At 46.1% G+C, this 12,780-nt stretch overlaps 1 protein-coding gene across 1 annotated transcript in view; it reads left to right on the top strand.

The window, feature by feature from the left end:
- Positions 1-7,987: 7,987 nt before the first annotated feature.
- LOC135545465 (cationic amino acid transporter 2-like) overlaps positions 7,988-12,780 on the top strand; it is a 29,526-nt gene continuing 24,733 nt past the window's right edge. The window contains exon 1 of the mRNA XM_064973094.1: positions 7,988-8,213. The gene's annotated coding sequence lies outside the window, so the exon portion shown is untranslated. The remainder of the gene's footprint in view (positions 8,214-12,780) is intronic.

The raw sequence follows: 12,780 nt of genomic DNA, 5'->3' as shown, positions 1-12,780 counted from the left end.
TCAAAAAGAGTTTCCCTTTCAAACAGCGAGCCCTTCCACACTGAATAAAAATGGTGTTTACGGTAAATTAACAAAGATGTGAACAACTAATTTACTTGTGCTGTTTGGTCTTTCTGGACGCTCCATATACCCACTACGCATGAACCTTTTTTAGGACTTGTTTTTAGTCCTGTCAGGTCAAAGAGGGATGCAATTGCAGCCAGCAATTCGGGGTGTTCCTGCATGTGGGAATTCTGGCACGTGCTGGAAACCATCTTGCTACTTCTATTGGTCAATTTCTAAGCTAGGACAGGAGGGAGGTGGGGCCGGTCCACTACAGGAGGTGGCTTTAATGCACAATAACGTTGGATGCCAGCCACCAAAAAAAAAAACACAGAAGAAGGGGCGGGGGTGACAATGCTAGCTAGTGAGCCGTTCACCGGTAGACAGTGTCCTTCCTCCCAGCCTGTTGGGCACTGTTTTCCTGCAGTTCTGTTAATGACTACGAGGTCAGGTGTTCGGCAGGCAGGAGCGAAGGTCACTGTCTACCGGACACTGCCAGCTGGTCCGGTACACAGCAGGCGGAATCGACACTGTGTACTAGCTAGCTAACTAGCAGGCGACTGGTAGACAGTGTCCTTCGTCCCCGCCTGTTGGGCACGGTTTTCTCCGGGAACACAGCAGGCGGGAGGCAGAGGCAACACTATGTGCTAGCTAACTAGCAAGCTAGCACATGGCGTAACTAGCAAGCTATCTAGTTAGCTAACACACGGTGCCTGCTGTGCTAGCGGTAGTTAGGTGGGGGTGACCGGTAGACATTGTCCATCGCCCCCTGCCTTTCGGGTACTGTTTTTCAGCAGTTCTGTTAATGCAGGTGTTCGGCAGGTAGGAGTGAAGGACACTGTCTACCGATGTCACTCCCGCGAGCTAGCAAGGAGGACTCTGGGAGACGGGGGCGCGAGAAAACTCAGATAATACTTTTATTTCCCTTTTGACCCACATTAAAATGTGTAATGTTCATCCAGGGACCATCCATTGACCATCCATTGACCATCCATTGACCATCCAGGGACCATCCAGGGACCATCCAGAGACCATCCATTGACCATCCAGGGACCATCCAGGGACCATCCAGGGACCATCCATTGACCATCCAGGGACCATCCAGGGACCATCCATTGACCATCCATTGACCATCCAGGGACCATCCATTGACCATCCAGGGACCATCCATTGACCATCCAGGGACCATCCATTGACCATCCATGGACCATCCAGGGACCATCCAGGGACCATCCATGGACCATCCATTGACCATCCAGGGACCATCCAGACACCATCCAGGGACCATCCAGGGACCATCCATTGACCATCCAGGGACCATCCATTGACCATCCAGGGACCATCCAGGGACCATCCATTGACCATCCAGGGACCATCCAGGGACCATCCATTGACCATCCAGGGACCATCCATTGACCATCCAGGAACCATCCATTGACCATCCGTGGACCATCCAGGGACCATCCAGGGACCATCCATTGACCATCCAGGGACCATCCAGGGACCATCCATTGACCATCCATGGACCATCCAGGGACCATCCAGAGACCATCCATTGACCATCCAGTGACCATCCATTGACCATCCAGGGACCATCCAGGGACCATCCAGGGACCATCCATTGACCATCCAGTGACCATCCATTGACCATCCAGGGACCATCCATTGACCATCCAGGGACCATCCAGAGACCATCCAGGGACCATCCAGGGACCATCCATTGACCATCCAGGGACCATCCATTGACCATCCAGGGACCATCCAGGGACCATCCATTGACCATCCAGGGACCATCCATTGACCATCCAGGGACCATCCATTGACCATCCAGGGACCATCCATTGACCATCCGTGGACCATCCAGGGACCATCCAGGGACCATCCATTGACCATCCAGGGACCATCCAGGGACAATCCATTGACCATCCAGGGACCACCCAGGGACCACCCAGGGACCATCCATTGACCATCCATTGACCATCCAGGGACCATCCAGGGACCATCCAGGGTTCCATTGACCATCCAGGGACCATCCATTGACCATCCAGGGACCATCCATTGACCATCCATTGACCATCCAGGGACCATCCAGGGACCATCCATTGACCATCCAGGGACCATCCATTGACCATCCAGGGACCATCCATTGACCATCCATTGACCATCCAGGGACCATCCAGGGACCATCCAGGGACCATCCAGGGACCGATGGGATGCTCGAAACGCCCTGAATTGCGGGCTGCAGTTGCACACTATTGTCCGGTCAGGTGTAGTGGATATTTAAAATGGCCCATAATGAGGAGAGACAATGTCAATCACCTATGAGGATATTTACTTTATTAAAAACGTATTGATAAGGGGAGCGGCTCCCACCACTCACAAAGTGAATAGAGTGGAACCCCACTGGGTAGAGTGGGCCTCTGGGTAATATACCATCTCAGGATAGGTGCAACATCCTTTACCTTTAACCAGGAAAGTCAGTTATTTACAATGATGGCCTCACCCAGCCAAACCCAGATGACGCTGCGCTGCCTTATGGGAATCTCCCAATTGTGGTTGAATGTGATACAGCCTGGATTTGAACCAGGGACTGTAGTGGCTCCTCTTGCACTGAGATGAAGTGCGCCACTCGGGAGCCCCTAACCCCACACATACTTTGTCAGCACTTTGCCTCCAGTACAAAGAACTTGTTGTTTTGTTCAGTACTAAGAACTTAGAAGGACGTTTGATGTTTCTTCGTCTCCACCTTGATAAAAGGGAACTAAGGGACAATCTCTGGTTGAGAGAATGCCAAGACTGTGCAAAAGCTGTCAAGACAAAGGTGAGGCTATTTGAAGAAACTCAAATATAAAATATATTTTGATTTGTTTAACACTTTTTTGATTACTTTATGATTCCATATGTGTTATTTTATAGTTTTTAAAGACTTCACTATTATTCTACAATTTAGAAAATAAATAGTAAATATAAAGAATTATGTTTTTTCAACTTTCATTCAGAACCCGAAAATGAAACTGATTTCAACGTCCGGAAAATACATATTTTCAACTTTAATTCAAAACTAAAATGAACCTGATTTAAATGATGTGTATTATGTTACGTCTACCTCTGAGTCCAGGTTGCATGCAGAGGAGCCACCTCCACCAGAGTGAATGTTGCAATCATGTTAGGTTATGAGAGGAGCCAGTATTGAAACATTGAAACAACATGCAGGGCCTTCTGTACAACCATATTCAGATCTACTATTCTGCTGTTATAACAGTTTGAACCTTAGTGAGAGAGAGAGGTATGACTGGTGTGTGTGAGCTGTGAGGCCTACCGGTTTGTGACTTTGCCAGAGCTGAGCATTCTGTGTGAGAGATTGTGACTGTGCTATTTCTGTCTCTGCTGGCTGTGGAGGGAGCCATTCCGGTCAGAGGGTAATGTAAAGCTAGACCAAAGCTAGACCGGAGAGAGGGAGAGTGGGAGAGAGAAAGAGGGAGAGAGGGAGAGGGGGGAGAGAGAGAGGGAGAGGGGGAGAGGGAGAGGGGAGAGAGAGAGGGAGAGAGGGGGAGGGAAGAGAGGTGAGGGAGAGGAGGAGAGGGAGATTGGCAGAGAGGGGGGAGGGGCAGAGAGATCAGAACTTGGGAGAATAGGAGAGGGGGGAGCAAGAGAGAAAAGCGAGAGAGGGAGAGAGAGAGAGAGAGAGAGAGAGAGAGAGAGAGAGAGAGAGAGAGAGAGAGAGAGAGAGAGAGAGAGAGAGAGAGAGAGAGAGAGAGAGAGAGAGAGAGAGAGAGAGAGAGAGAGAGAGAGAGAGAGAGAGAGAGAGAGAAGAGAGAGAGAGAGAGAGAGAGAGAGAGAGAGAGAGAGAGAGAGAGAGAGAGAGAGAGAGAGAGAGAGAGAGAGAGAGAGAGAGAGAGAGAGAGAGAGAGAGAGAGAGAGAGAGAGAGGTAGAGAGAGAGAGAGAGAGAGAGAGAGAGAGAGAGAGAGAGAGAGAGAGAGAGAGAGGAGAGAGGGAGAGAGAGAGAGAGAGAGTAGCGAGAGAGAGAGAGAGAGGGAGAGAGGGAGAGAGAGAGAGAGAGAGAGAGAGAGAGAGAGAGAGAGAGGAGAGGGGGAAGCGAGAGAGAAAAGCGAGAGTGAGGCAGAGAGAAAGGGAGTGTGGGGAGAGAGGGAGAGAGAGAGAGAGAGAGAGAGATAGAGGGGAAGAAAAGAGACAGGGGGAGAGAGAGAGTGAGTGAGAGAGAGAGGAAGAGAGTAAGTGGGAAACTTGTTACCCGAGCTGTAGAGTTGTGACGTTTCACTCACATTTTACATTTTCAACCAAAAGATGACAACAAAACTATTTTTGACAAGTACAACCTTATCAATATGGAGAATGTAGCCAGTTTGACCATATGCCAATGTTAAGCGAGCTAGCTACATTTATTATTAGCAATGTTAGCTAGTTTATCAAGCTAGCTAAAATCTTAGTGGTTGAACAAGTGTTTCAAAGGCACGTGAAAACAATCATGTCAGACTTCCCCGTTTCCCATTTCCCACGAGAAGCCACATGAAGCCACCCTAAACACAATCTTTGCCCAATCCTCACACATCCAAATAACCAGTGATGAAAACCCCAAAACGGAACTAATGCTGCTTGTTATCCCATCCCGCTGGCATTTCACTGACATGTTTTGTGATATTTGCGGGATAAAAATGCTAGATTTTTGTGCCGCATGGCAATTTGCAATGAATTTTGTCCAATTTTGTTGAGAAAATGAGCTGACGAGGGAAAAAGTTTGTTGACGGTGGTCGATATTATGCATATTATGCAGTAAATGTACGATGATTGGTTGAAATTGCAAGTCCTCTATTTTCCTTTTTTTTACTGCGGTGATGGGTCAGTTTTATGTGATAATATTGCAATGATTTGACTGTTTTATGCGGAAATAGTGTGGAGATTGGTCAAAATTTGCAAGCCCTCGCATAATATTATGCGAGGAATGGTTGATTTTGCCAAAAATGTTGCGATCGCAGTTGTCTCATGCATCCCATTCAGATTCTTCATCTACACGCATCATCTGCCCACGGGAGATTAGAGTGTGTGGGACAGTGGGAATCAGAAAGAGAGAGAAATAGAGATATTGACACCACTCATTTTTTTAACCTTTATTTTAATAGGCAAGTCAGTTAAGAACAAATTCTTATTTTCAATGACAGCCTAGGAACAGTGGGTTAACTGCCTGTTCAGGGGCAGAACAACAGATTTGTACCTTGTCAGCTCGTGTATTTGAACTTGCAAATTTTCGGTTACTAGTCCAACGCTCTAACTATTAGGCTACCCAGCTGGATCATGACTGTATTTACATCACTGCCAGCAATACTGGCCACTACTTCTCCCCAGTTAGCTTCCCAGAAGACACCTGGCTTTTCTGGTCATGCACCTTACAGCACAAACAGGGTAGACAGAATTTGGAGATTAAAATGTTCCCAACCCCCGCCAAAGTATGATGGCATTTTGAGACTTTTTACAAGATTAGTAATCCTAAGAATCTGGAAGGTTCACTCCTACTCTGAAACTGTGGAAAGAATCACTGTTGGTATGGTTACAGCAACTAGAGTAATCCTTAGAATCTGGAAGGTTCTCTCCTACTCTGAAACTGTGGAAAGAATCACTGTTGGTATGGTTACAGCAATGTTTCTAGACTGTAATCTTAGAATCTGGAAGGTTCACACCTACTCTGAAACTGTGGAAAGAATCACTGTTGGTATGGTTACAGCAACTAGAGTAATCCTTAGAATCTGGAAGGGCCTCTCCTGCACTGAAACAGTGTAGAATCAATTTTGGCGGTGGCATCTTGTGAGCAAATGCTTGCTAGGATCACTGGTAGAAATGTAAATTCCATAGTTCCCATTTAGTTCTGTATTTGTCATTTAGTTTCTAAGACATGGGAGTTGATACTTCCCATAGCTTGTGAACCCATTTAGTTCAGTATTGTAGCTTGTGAATCCATTTAGTTCAGTATTGTAGCTTGTGAATCCATTTAGTTCAGTACTGTAGCTTGTGAATCCATTTAGTTCTGTACTGTAGCTTGTGAACCCATTTAGTTCAGTATTGTAGCTTGTGAACCCATTTAGTTCAGTACTGTAGCTTGTGAATCCATTTAGTTCTGTACTTGTGAATTCATTTAGTTCTTGTGAACCCATTTAGTTCTGTAGTATGTAGCTTGTGAATCCATTTAGTTCTGTACTGTAGCTTGTGAACCATTTAGTTCATTTAGTTCTGTATTGTAGCTTTAGTTCAGTATTGTAGCTTGTGAATCCATTTAGTTCTGTACTGTAGCTTGTGAACCCATTTAGTTCAGTATTGTAGCTTGTGAATCCATTTAGTTCAGTATTGTAGCTTGTGAATCCATTTAGTTCAGTATTGTAGCTTGTGAATCCATTTAGTTCTGTACTGTAGCTTGTGAATCCATTTAGTTCTGTACTGTAGCTTGTGAACCCATTTAGATCAGTACTGTAGCTTGTGAATCCATTTAGTTCAGTACTGTAGCTTGTGAACCCATTTAGTTCAGTATTGTAGCTTGTGAACCCATTTAGTTCTGTACTGTAGCTTGTGATCCCATTTAGTTCAGTATTGTAGCTTGTGAGATAATATTTGACTCTGTGATGGCTATCCCTTGTAGCAATCACTTCTGTCATCATGAAGTGCTTTGAGAGGCTAGTTAGGGATCATATCACCTCCATCTTACCCGACACCAAAGACCCACTGCAATTTGCATACCGCGCCAACAGATCCACTGACGACGCAATCGCCCGTTGCACTGCACATCCATGACTGCGTGGCCTACCCCACATCTCCAACTCTATTAAATTAGTTTGCTTACAACCCAACAGCCATGGTCCTGATTAACAACTACGACGAGACAGCCTACAGGGAGGAGGTGAAATCCCTGGTGGAGTCTTAGTGCCAGGAAAATAACCTCTATCTCAAAGTTAACAAAACCAATGCGCTGATAGTGTACTACATTAGACTGCCGAGAGAGCACGCCTCCATCCACATCGACGGGGGCCGCAGTGGAGGAAATTCGGGTTGGCACCTAAGACCCTCACAAACGTCTACAGATGCACCATTGAGAGCATTCTGTGGGGCTGTATCACCACCTGGTTCCGGCAACTGCACCGCCCACAAGCACCCGGTGTCACAGGAAGGCCAAGAAGATCACCAATGACCTCAGCCACCTGAGCCATGTGTTATTCACCCCACTATCAACTAGAAGGCGGAGGCAGTGCAGGTACATCAAAGCTGGGACCGAGAGACTGAAAAATAGATTCTATCTCCAAATCATCAGACTGTTAAACAGTCACCACTAGCTGACATTGCTTGTTCTGATATTTACTAATTTCTTGCTTTTAAAAAAATGTTTTTTTTTGGTTAGTATATAGCTAGATATTACTGCACTGTTGGAGCAAAAAAAAAAAACATAAGCATTTCGCTGCACCTGCAATAACATCTGCAAATCTGTGTATGTGACCAATGAACTTTGATTTGAAATACTGCTCTCTGTTGCTTCAGAACTGCATTACATAGACTACGTCATCAGATTCCTTGACAGATACGAGTTCCCACCCTCACATCTCTGCATCTCAACGTGTTCAACTTCATCTCAAAGTCACAAGACACCCCCCCCCCCAAAAAAACAAAAAAACAAAAGCCCCACTTTTTTATCAATAAAAAAAATCCCCGTGTGACCACAGTATGTGGGTTCAACCAAGAAACAACTAATGAGTAGAGTTTACAGCAGAAAAGAATTTCTGACATTCAGCACGGGATTTGTTCACAGTTCTCAGTCCTGACTGTGGAAGTGTCCCAAATAGCACCCTATTCCCTATGTGATTTGACAATAGGGCTCTGGTCAAAAGTAGTGCACTACATAGGGAATATGGTGCCATTTGGGACTCAGGCCGTGTGTAATAATGAGGACATTATGGGCCAAAGGGGGCCAGACTCAGCAGCCAGTCAGAAAGGCTACTTTGTCGCTAAATCTAGTGAGTAGGAGGGTCACACAACAGGCCTTGTATATATGGCCGTAAAAAATCACTTTGCCCCTCATAAGAGTAAACACAGACAGTGGTTATATTTGTCCGTCCACTCGAGATACACAACAACAAGAATTAAATAGCAGTCTTGGTCTGGGCGAATTTGAGACAAGGTAAAGACTCTAATTCAAAGTATGTATTTATAGAGTGGTGTTTGTTGAGGAGGAAAAGAGAGAGACAGTAAACTAGTAAGATTAAAGAGAGAGAGAGAGAGAGAGAGAGAGAGAACTTAGTAGCTTTTCAATTTGGGATATTTCTAAATATATATGCAATTTTCCTGCCTGAATGAATTGTTGTATGTACAATCTGTCAGGTTGACTTGTTACTTGTCACTCCGTGTTAAAAACCCACTGTCTGAGCACACAGGGAAGTGACTGGTCCCTGGTCTCAAATGGCACCCTATCCTCTTGATAGTGCACTACTTTTGACAAGGGCCCATAAGACGCTGGTCAAACGTAGTGCACTATAAAGGGAATAGGGTGCCATTTGAGACACTTCCCCCCGTATGCATGTGAACTTTACTGAGGTTCAGTTTGATTCTGTCTATCTCTCTCTGCTTATAAACCTTCCTCATGAACTATGACAGTTCTGTTCCACAGCAGTGTGTGTGTGTGTGTGTGTGTGTGTGTGTGTGTGTGTGTGTGTGTGTGTGTGTGTGTGTGTGTGTGTGTGTGTGTGTGTGTGTGTGTGTGTGTGTGCGTGTGGGTGTGTGTGTGTGCATGTGTGTGTGTGTGTGTGTGCGTGTGTGTGTGTGCGTGTGTGTGCGTGTGTGTGTGCGCGTGTGTGTGTGTATATGTGTGTATATGTGTGTGTGTGTGAGAGCCATGACTGCTCTCTTCCACAGCAGCAGCAATGTGTGTGTACTTGTGTGTTTGTGTATTTGTATGTTTGTGTGTGTATATTGGTGTATATTTGTGTGTGTATATTGGTGTATATATGTGTGTGTATATTGGTGTATATATGTGTGTGTGTGAGAGAGAGAGCAGGGGTGGGCCATGACTGTTCTCTTCCACAGCAGCAGTGTGGAGAGGCAGGGTGTGGTGTGGAGAGGCAGGGGGTGTGTGTGTGGGCCGTGTGTGTGTGGGTGTGTGTGTGTGTGGAGTGTGGGTGTGTGTGTGTGTGTGTGTGGGTGTGTGGGTGGGTGGCCGGGTGCGTGTGGTGCGTGTGCGTGCGTGTGCGTGTGTGTGTGTGCGTTTGGAGAGGCAGGGCCGGGGTGGGGCCAGGGGGTGGAGATGCAGGCCTGGGGTGGGCCAGGGGTGGAGAGGCAGGGCCGGGGTGGAGAGGCAGAGCCGGGGTGGAGAGGCAGGGCCGGGGTGGGCCAGGGGTGGAGAGGCAGGGCCGGGGTGGGCCAGGGGTGGAGAGGCAGGGCCGGGGTGGGCCAGGGGGGGGAGAGGCAGGGCCGGGGTGGGCCAGGGGGTGGAGAGGCAGGGCCGGGGTGGGCCAGGGGGGGTGGAGAGGCAGGGCGGGGTGGAGAGGCAGGGCCGGGGTGGGCCAGGGGGTGGAGAGGCAGGGCTGGGGTGGAGAGGCAGGGCAGGGGTGGGGCCAGGGGGTGGAGAGGCAGGGCAGGGGTGGGGCCAGGGGGTGGAGAGGCAGGGCAGGGGTGGGCCAGGGGGTGGAGAGGCAGGGCAGGGGTGGGCCAGGGGGTGGAGAGGCAGGGCAGGGGTGGGGCCAGGGGGTGGAGAGGCAGGGCCGGGGTAGTGACAGAAACTGACTGGCCGTAGGGCAGTTGGGAAATGCCAAATGGGCTGAATTCTCATTATTTAGATAATAATGGAGGCCTCAATAAAGAAAACAAAATTGTCTGGTGTGCTAGAAATAACCGGGTTGATTTCTGGTCTCAGTCCGTCCCTGGGTAGGGAGGTGGACGTCAGGAGGGATTAGGGTTGGCTGAAGTCCCTTTATGGGAGACGAGAGGAGGCTCAGGGGGAAAGAAAACGAAACAACCCCACAGTCACAAAGAGTGTACAGCCCGTTATAAGCCATGAAAGCAGCTTTGTCCCTTCTCTCTTTTTCTCTTGCTCGCTCGCTCGCTCACACTCTCTCTCTTTCTCAATCTCTCTCGCGCTCTTTCTTTCTTTCTTTCTTTCTTTCTTTCTTTCTTTCTTTCTTTCTTTCTTTCTTTCTTTCTCTCTCTCTCTCTCTCTCTCTCTCTCTTCTCTCTCTCTTTCTCTCTGTCCGTCTCTTTCTTTCATTCCCTAACCTCTATCTCGACCCCTCCCCCCTTTACTAATTATGACATTACCTATTAGTTAATAGTGATTCTTTTGACATTATCTGTCAGGGTTGATAGTTAGGGCTGCCTCTCAGCTGTTGACAGAGAGCTGGCTGGGAACTACATTGCAGAGAAAAATATAGGGACAGGGCAACAATACAGAGTGTGTTGTGGTGTGCCCTGAGAAAGAAACTGTGTGGACAGAGAGTCACAGTGGGGTTCGAAATTATTGACACCCTTCCTGATTTACAGTTTTTCTCAGTTGCTAAAACACAATTTCTGAAACCTTGCTCCATTTCCTGAAAACATTAAACACAAAACCTCATCTTCAAGCACTATTTACATAACCTTTGACTCCTCTCGCAAAATGAAACATTCGCCTCAAAACAGTTTTACCTGTGTTCAAAATCAAACACTGCTCTCAAATCATAAACAAAGTGATCAAAATGATATACACTCTCAAGCAGTAAGTGAACAATACCCCATAAAATAGAGAACACATTGTTCAAAACATACAATTCTCAGGGAGAAGTACATTTTTCATCTATTTTTTTCCCACCGTCATTGTCTTTTGATGGACAAAAACATGTTCTATCATAGTAGCTCAAAATTGATCAGAAATTACTACTCTGCTTTGCTCTTTGCAATTTTGTTTTTTGTTCTTCCTCCTCCTTGTACCCCTATTTTTACAGTACTGTACCCTGCATCTCATAAACTTTTCCTTTGTCTCTGGGATACTGTAATTCTTGTTCTTTGTTGATATGAACCTGCAACCAGTCAAAATCTATTGAGCAGTCAGTACTGTTAATCAATGGAAAGCACAATGTTCAGGGCCATACAATTCATCCATCGTACAGTATACAGCCTACAATGCACTGTACAATGCCTACAATGCACTGTACTACAGTATACAACCTACAATGCACTGTACTACAGTATACAACCTACAATGCACTGTACTACAGTATACAGCCTACAATGCACTGTACTACAGTATACAACCTACAATGCACTGTACTACAGTATACAACCTACAATGCACTGTACTACAGTATACAACCTACAATGCACTGTACTACAGTATACAGCCTACAATGCACTGTACTACAGTATACAGCCTACAATGCACTGTACTACAGTATACAGCCTACAATGCGCTGTACTACAGTATACAGCCCACAATGCACTGTACTACAATATACAGCCTACAATGCACTGTACTACAGTATACAGCCTACAATGCACTGTACTACAGTATACAGCCTACAATGCGCTGTACTACAGTATCCATTCTCAGACCTTCTCCTTCCCACCTTCAACAACCTGTTTGCTCTCTGAACCAAATTATATTGGTTGTGTCGCATCATTTGAAACAGGTTAAATCAATTTTGAGTGGTTGTGTTCAATCAATGACATGTGTTCTCTATTTGTATTTGATTGTTGCCACTTGTGTTTACCTGTATGGATGACATGTGCATTAGAGTGCAGAATGTTTTGAGAATGAGAATGTGTTTAGAGTTTTGCTGAAAAGTCTAAGTGAGATCTGCAAATGGTGTTCTACCATGTGAAATGGTTTAAGGTATTGACAACAGACTGCATCATTAGCTAAATGAGTCCAGGCAACTGAAGACTTTGTTCAGCCAATGGGTTTTAGTGTTTTAGCAACTGAGGACTTTGTTCAGCCAATGGGTTTTAATGTTTTAGCAACTGAGGACCTGTTCAGCCAATGGGTTTTAGTGTTTTAGCAACTGAGAACTTTGTTCAGCCAATGGGTTTTAGTGTTTTAGCAACTGAGAAAAACTGTAATAAAGCAGTTAACATCCCATAATGCTTAGGGTCATGTATAAAAATACTGGGCAGGCCATTATTTTGGCTACCCTGGCTGTGCCCCCATAGGATGACAATGCCCCCATCCACAGAGCACAAGTGGTCCCTGAATGGTTTGATGAGCATGAAAAACAACGTAAACCATAGGCCACGGCCGTCTCAGTCACCGGATCTCAACCCAATTGAACCCTTATGGGAGATTCTGGTCTCAACCCAATTGAACCCTTATGGGAGATTCTGGTCTCAACCCAATTGAACCCTTATGGGAGATTCTGATCTCAACCCAATTGAACCCTTATGGGAGATTCTGGTCTCAACCCAATTGAACCCTTATGGGAGATTCTGGTCTCAACCCAATTGAACCCTTATGGGAGATTCTGGTGTGGTTTCTGAGACAGTTATCCACCATCAACAAAACACCAAATGATGGAATTTCTCGTGGAAGTATGGTGTCACATCCCTCCAATAGAGTTCCAGACACATGTAGAATCCATGCCAAGGTGCTTGGAAGCTGTTCTGGCAATTGCTCAGAGAAATAGATTTTGTTTAACAAGTAATAATTTTGTTTCTCAAAAAGATAGGGTTAAAAATGGATGCCGTTTTTCTCGCAAAGTGAGATATTGATTTTTTTTTTGACCCCT

The sequence above is a fragment of the Oncorhynchus masou genome, chromosome 9 (assembly GCF_036934945.1).
Source record: "Oncorhynchus masou masou isolate Uvic2021 chromosome 9, UVic_Omas_1.1, whole genome shotgun sequence".
In the NCBI taxonomy this organism is placed as follows: Eukaryota; Metazoa; Chordata; class Actinopteri; order Salmoniformes; family Salmonidae; genus Oncorhynchus; species Oncorhynchus masou.
Note: the sequence above shows the minus strand (reverse complement) of the source record. Positions and strands in the feature narration are given on the sequence as shown.